The sequence below is a fragment of the Pongo abelii genome, chromosome 2 (assembly GCF_028885655.2).
Source record: "Pongo abelii isolate AG06213 chromosome 2, NHGRI_mPonAbe1-v2.0_pri, whole genome shotgun sequence".
In the NCBI taxonomy this organism is placed as follows: Eukaryota; Metazoa; Chordata; class Mammalia; order Primates; family Hominidae; genus Pongo; species Pongo abelii.
Window position 1 is genome coordinate 159668483 of NC_085928.1, and position 7590 is coordinate 159676072.

The window sequence follows — 7590 nt, forward strand, 5'->3', positions numbered from 1 at the left end:
TCAAAAAGTGTAATGTGCTGACGGTAACCACCAGTTTACCCTTCTCCATATATGACAGAATTAGAGGAAATAACCTAGAAAGCAATGTAAAGGACTTAGGTTAGAAATAAGAAAGAAGTGGAAAGTTGTTTTTTAAGTTCTGGAACGGTCTACCCAAGAAGTTATAAGTGCTTAAAAAACAAAGCAGGAGAGTTACTCATTTGACCAGAATACTTTGGGTGCAAATCTGTTATACTAGAGCCATTTCAGAATAAGCACCTACCTTCTTGACCTGATGGCTTAGAATTTCACTCAGTTCTCACACTGGGTGACTTTAAATTATCTACGTCACTGTTGACCACGGTGGATAATTGTCATTTTCGTAGACGTACATTTGCTCTGGTGGTCAACTACTGCATATTAAATCCCTAGAGAAGAGGCGTCACTACAGTCAGAGTTGTTTGAACATTTAAGATGATAAAGATTGAGCAAACCCAGTGACTCACCTTCGCCGCGCTAACTCCTCGCTAGCTCTCCCCCTCAATACACGCTCACACCCTCCTCAAGATGGCGGCGGCGGCGGCGGCGGGGGACTCCGACTCTTGAGACGCGGACGCATTCTCCGTGGAAGACCCAGTGCAGAAGGTGTGGGGCGGCGGCACTGCTGGCGGGGAGCGCTGGGAAGGCGAGGACTAGGACGAGGGCGTCAAGGATAACTGGGATGACGATGATGACGTAAAAAAAGAAGAAGCAGAAGTAAAACCAGAGGTAAAAAGTTCAGGAAAGAAAAAAACAGCAGAGAAGATAAAAGAGAAGGAACGGCAACAGAAGAAAAGGCAAGAAGAAATTAAAAAGAGGTTAAAAGAACCTGAAGAACCTAAAGTGCTAACACCAGAAGAACAATTAGCAGATAAACTGGGGCTAAATAAATTACAGGAAGAGTCAGACCTCAAATTAGCAAAGGAAACTTTTGGTGTTAATAATACAGTTTATGGAATAGATGCTATGAACCCATCTTCAAGAGATGATTTTACAGAGTTTGGAAAGTTACTGAAAGATAAAATTACACAAAATGAAAAGTCACTGTATGATGTCTTTTTTTTTTTTTTGGAAATCTTAGTTCGAGATGTGTGTATTTCATTGGAAATTGAGGACTTGAAAAAGATTACCAATTCACTGACTGTACTTTGCAGTAAAAACAGAAGCAAGAAAAGCCAAAAAGAAGAAGAAAGGTGTGGTTCCTGGAGGGGGATAAAAGCCATCATGAAAGATGATCTGGCAGATGGAGGTTATGTACAAGACTATGAAGACTTCATGTGACATTTTATCTTTTCCTGGTGTCTTTTTTTTTTTTTTTTTTTTTTTGAGACGGAGTCTCGCTCTGTTACCCAGGCTGGAGTGCAGTGGCGTGATCTCGGCTCACTGCAACCTCCGCCTCCCGGGTTCAAGCAATTCTCTGCCTCAGCCTCCCGTCCTGGTGTCATCTTTATGTTGCCCACAATCCCTTGAACATGTAGTACAACTTCCTTTCCTTTCAGTTCTGCCAAATGCTACAATTAGAAGTGCAGTAGTATCTTTTGTGCTGGTTATTTAACCCCTCAACACTTAGATGCTAATGTGCAAATGAGGGAACTTGGATCTTGCTGCCAAGGGGTTAAAATTGGGAACCTCAGCTGCTACTAAATCATAGTTCAAAACGAACCTAATAATGTTGTCATTGTTGCTGTCTGATTTCATAGAGCAGCAGTCACAGAATTGGAAATAAAACGTTGCAACATGACAAAAAAAATTGTGTAGTATTTACCAGCACCATTCAGTAATACAGCCTTAACCATACCTCCTTGAACTACTTCATAACTTGTCAAGAAAACCAGCTTGCAGCAAGGGCATGTGATATGCACCTAGTATTAAAATTGCTTTGTCTTAAAATTGAACATAAGGATATTAAAAATACATTGTGAAGAAGACTGCTTATCTCAGAGTGAAGATACTGTGGCTGATATCTTCACTCTATAGTTTTCATATCAAACTATAGCACTAGTTTGATATAAAATTAAAATGGCCAAAACCCTCCAACTTTGAAGCTAAAGGAGGTAAACCTCTCCATTATTGGATTACATGTTGTGGAATCTCTTGAGTGCAGACTGTCTAGTAATTTATCAGGCTATTTCTACTGATGAAGTGCTTCAGATGGGGGAGGGGAACTCTTTACCTGTTTTTATCTGCCTGATTTAAGTGTCTGAGAAACAAATCTTTGTTCTCTTAGGCCACAATGGAACAACTTTACCAGGATTTTGGCATTTCCTTTCCTTTATAAAACGTGCTCAGCACACTGCACCAGTTAACTGCAGTTTGGTAAATTGTTATGTTAACAATTATGACATCTGCAATGTTTTATAAAGCAACTAATTTAATAAAATCACTATTGTGAGGACTTAAAAAAAGATGATAATGATTTACAAACAGCGTTTTGACACTCATTTTAACTGTTCAGAATAACCAACTATGCAAGTTGATGCTATCAAACAAAATAGAAAGTTTCTGAAAGTTTTCCCAGACTCAGTTGTATGACTTGATACATGCTCTTTAGTTGCTGAAAAAAGGTCAAGACACAATACAGAACGATTAAAATAAACTTTAAAAACTAGGTTCCTGGGACCATATGTGAGCTGCTAGTATTTTGCCACCAGGAACCAAAAACTATCTATGGCCAGCTGATCTTTCTGCCATTACTAATCCAAAAGATACTTCGAAATAAGCAGAATAAAGGATTTTACATCATGGGGCCTGATTAATTTTACAGATAACTCTTGCCTAAAAATCAATATAGACACTTGCAAACAAGACTAGACAATCTGTAAGAGAGTCATATTTGACTGCAGTATTGTCATCATAGGAAGAGTAATAGTGCTTTTGGTCTATGTTACAGTCAGAGTTGAAAGGACCTTAACAATGATCAAGGGTAACCCCTTCCCCTCATTGTTCAGATGGCAAAACTGAGAGATTTCAAGAGTTTAAAATCTTTATTTAAAGCCCAACAGCTTGCTAGTAGCAGAGCTGGGATAGGAATTCAGATCCCCTGCCTAGACCTTCAACTACATCTCGTCCCATCTCTCTTTCACCACCCCAGACACCATTGTTCTCATTCAGTTCTCCCTACCAGCCAGGCTTGATCCCACCTCAGGCCTGCGCACTTGTTTCCTCTACCTGGCCCCTTCTCTACTCCTATGGCTTCTCCTGGCAGGTGTTACCTCAATTATGATCCCTTATAGAGGTTCTTTCTAAAATCCGCCAGTCACTGTCTATCATATCACTCTGTTTAATTTTCTTCTCAACATTTATGGATATCTGAAATTATCATCTTTATTAACTTATTTCTCTATTATCTTCCTGCCATTCACAGGTAACCTTCAGGAGAGCTGGGGCTTTACCTGTCTTGTTCTCTGCTGTATTTTCTGCTTCTAGAATGATGTTTGGTACAGTGTAGGTGCGCCGTGAATACTGTTAAATGCGTAAAGGAAGAAAAAGAGAGCTTTTAAGAGTTGCTCTGTTTATCTGTGTCTTCTGATTATCCTGTACTTACATCGTAATGTAGCACATTAATACTAACTACTATTTATTGAGGATGTGCTATCTTTTCAAATGTTATGTTAGGCCTTTTACAAATCTTACCTCATTGTCTTCACAACAACCGTAGGTGGAAGGCATAATTACCCCTGTTTTACTGATGCAAAAGTTGAGGCTGAGAGAATTTAAGTGGCTCAAGCATCTGGCAAAGCCACATCCAGATCCATACTTTTCCAACTTGAAAGTAATCATGTCTAAGATTTGCAACCTCCTGTATTTATTATATCTGTTCCCAGGTGTTCAATATCAGGGCAGTATCAGTAAAAACAATTATAGAACACTTACCAGATTGTAAGCACTCAGAAGGGGTTTAATTTCACATTAATAATGAAGCAGTCGGTTGGAAGTACAAAGATGCTCATAATTGCATTGATCTGTGAATGTTCAAGAGAGCTTGGCATCCTCACCTGTTTAGGGTTTGATTTATTGGTTGTCTCTGCTAGGGCTCATGACAGGAGAGGGGACCTAGAGTGTTCCGTGAAAAGAAAGCTGTTGGCTGTGGGCTGAGAGCTTAGGAGGGGCCAATGTCAAGTTTGGGGTTCAGCCTGCCCTTGTGAAGGAGGCCTCCACCTGAAGGAGATGGGGTTGGGGTTTCTTCATTTAGGCAGTGAATCAGGATCTTAAGAAGAATTGAAAACAGGACCCATAGCCCTCATCTTGTTCTCTGTCATGATATGAATGACTAACTGCCCTCAGCTCCCCAATCTGTAAATGTGGAGTGCTATGTAAATGCTGACTGACAACCATGTTGGAAAATGGTTTAGTGTCATTTGGGGCTGGCAGCCTTTTGTGGAGGGCTATTTTCAAGGCGACTGTAACTTTCTGCCTTGATTCTTACATCTTTGCTATTATGGGAGAAGGGAGGTGGGACACCAGAAGAAGGTCAAACAGCTGTTCACTACAAGTCTGAGGATATTTCTAGTCTACCCAGAGAGCAACAGACGGAGAAGGTTCAGGAGTGGGGTCACTGGTCTAGTCGGCTGATTCTAATCCTGGCCCTGGTCACAGGCATTAGGCACAGGCCTAATGTCCTCCATGGACATTGTCTCCTGCCTTCTGCCCCAATGCCTCAGTCCTTTAAAATGCGTTCCTGCCACCCTTCCTGCTTGCCTATCCCCTGGAGTTCTATCACAAGAGCCCACTTTCATGACTGGAGCTTGCACTCTATAGACTGCTGGGGCATCCCTGAGCAGTGGGTTGCATGTGAAAAAAATAAAACTGGATTTTAAAATATGTTAATGGCAAAAGGAAAGAATACTACTTGGACATTAGATGTAAAGTGGAAGGGCTTTAGCAGGCTACCTGGCAGCTTCAGGATAGCAATATGGGGAAAGAAAGTAAACCATGAGGTTTTAATGAGATGTTGTGGCTTTTATGAGGGAAAACAGAAAAGGCCTGGGAGGAAAGCAGGATATGCTCACTGAGGCTGGGGGTTCACCTAAGAGGAGTGTGTAGGATTGGAAAAGACAGGGGGCCGGTTTAGGGAATTTCAGCTGCCAGAATCCTGGGGTGCCCGGGGAGAGCGGGTGTTTTTCAAAGTCAAGGGACAGGCATGGAGCTCAGATGGGAAAGGACTCAGCTGTTTTAACATAGATTTCCAGTGATCAGGGCTGGGAAGGATTGGCAGATTTTAAGGCTGGTAAGCAGAGCACCTGCACCTTGAATGACAAATCAGTCATGTGGCTCAAAGAAGCAGCACAAACAAAGCAAGCTGTTCCTAGGGCTGGCTGAGCCATTACCAAGGTCAGAGGAAGCCTTAACTGTGAGCATGGCACACTGAGCTCTGATATGGCGAAGGACTGAAGTCAGGGTGAAGTGGTGTCCAGGCTAGGGCGTGCCATGTAGACACAGGTGTGGGGGATAGGGAAAAAAGCAGAGGTTCCTAAATCCAGATGCCTACAGGAAAGAAAGGGAGTCTACATAAGCCTCCAGAGGAGCTTGAACAATAAGTCAGATCTTTTAAGGCTACTGTAACTTTCTGCCTTGATTCCAGAGGAGATTGAACAGTAAATCAGATCTTTGCCATACTTTGGGCTGATTCCCATTCTACCCTGGTTAGAGCTAACCTCTGATTGGGCTGCCTAAAGAGAAAAGCGAACAGCTAGCTTCATTGAAGAAGCCCTTAATATAATAGTGGAGATAATGTTTCTCATCAATGTTTCACTTCATCATAGGGCTGGAGCTAGAAGCAGGCAGCTAACTAACTGGAAGGGATCAAAGGGGTTTGGTTCAGAACAGACTGGGATGGTTTGCATTTATGCCAGGTTGTCAGAGTGACTGAGGCTGTGGACCCATTACCCACCCAACCACTCCTGTACTCAAGATTGCCAGTGCTTGGGCTTGTTACAGGGAAAAAGCCCATGGGAAAAATAAGAGGAGAGAGCTAGATACTGTTCACCTTAAACCTAAATTCCAACCCAAATGGGCTGGCAATCAAGGGAGTAGTCTGAGATCAATGACCTGTACTGGGTCTAGAAGAAGCAGATGTTTAGAAGGCAAGGCATCTGTCGGGAGACACAAAGATGGGGCTCCATCTTAAGGGTCATGGCAAGGAAAAAGTCAAGAGTTCAGAAGTTCAGTCAGTATAATGCTTGTGACCGGGCGTGTTCTATTTAGCATGGGGTTGGTCTCAAGGTGGGGAAGGAATGGGTCTACGCATGGTTTGGGTGGGGTTTATTCTATCCTCATAACAGGAGTGAGCCCTGTTGACTTAATCTAGTGATTGGTTTATGGGTGCATAAGCCAATCTGAGATGATGAGAAACAACATGCTGGCTAGGGCTTCCAGGAAAGAAATTTTTCCTTTTCCATTTGATAAGCCTCTTTTCCTCTGGGCAGTGGAGTGTGAATGTGTGAGGTGCACAGTGGCTGTAGTCACGGGGTGAAGGGCATGGGGCAGGGTGGGCTGCAGCCCCACATCACGTGGAGCTGAGGATGGATCCTTTGTTGTGGCAAGGAGGAGGGAGGATTTTACTGAATTATCTGAGCTGCTGGATCAAACCCGACTTAATGTACCAATTACCCCTGTGTTTCAGATACTGGAACCAATACATATTATTATTATTATTATTACTATTACTATTACTTCAGCCAATTTTAATGGTATTTTCTCTTTTTCTTTCTTCAACACAGAGTTTTACCTGCTGTTTTTTCAACACAGAGTCTTAGCGTGAAGGGAGCAAAGCCTAAAGGAGGAGTAATAATGGGATACAAAGACCTCTGAGTTCAGGAATCAGGCTTTTAGAAAATAACTCCTCCTGGCTTTTCTGGGGATGGTGGTTTGGAATGTTACCTGAGCACAGTCCTCCTGGATTGGGGGCTTCTTTTTGGAAGCAGCAGCCCCTACCACAAACTGAACACAGGGCAGTGCAAGGCCAGTAAAGATGTTCAGAAGGTAAATGGTGAGAATGTTGTCACCTTGGGTTGATTTTTGTTCAGGGCTTTCCTAAAAGGGTAGATGTGTCAGAATTTCTTGTGCTCTGTTAATCGTTTTACTGATCTCATCTCTGAGGTTAGAGGAAACTCGCAAAATTGGCCCTTCCAGATTGTTCTCTAACTTCTGAGAAAGTAAGACAGCCCCAAATACCACAAGCTGGCAGAGCGTGGGTGGTGCTGGGAGAAGGCGCAGAAGTGTTCCTGGTAGACGGCCCCTGTGGGACCTTTCAGAGGGAATGTGCTCCTGGGGCCCAGAAGTCACTGTCAGCCTCAGCCTCACAGTCCACAGAGGGGGAACCCAGGCCTGAAGCTGCTCTTATGAAGCATTCTGTTTGGGGCTCAAAAAGCACATACTCATCCCAGTGAAAAATCACCTGAAAAAAAAAAATAAAAAAAATAAAGCTGTACAAATAGGTGGTCCCTTTCAGCGGCCTGACCTCAAGAGCAGAGAAACTCCCCAGTACTGCCTTGCCTCTTCCATTGGCTTGTATTCTCTCTAATGTGAACATGCTGGTGCTGGGTGATCTATGAGCAAGCACCCTAAATTAAA

The 7590-nt window shown here is 42.8% G+C and overlaps 1 pseudogene; it reads left to right on the forward strand.

Annotated features, from left to right (window-relative positions):
- The first annotated feature begins 263 nt into the window (after positions 1-263).
- Positions 264-1299, forward strand: LOC100441646 (eukaryotic translation initiation factor 3 subunit J-like; annotated as a pseudogene).
- The last annotated feature ends 6291 nt before the right edge of the window (positions 1300-7590 follow it).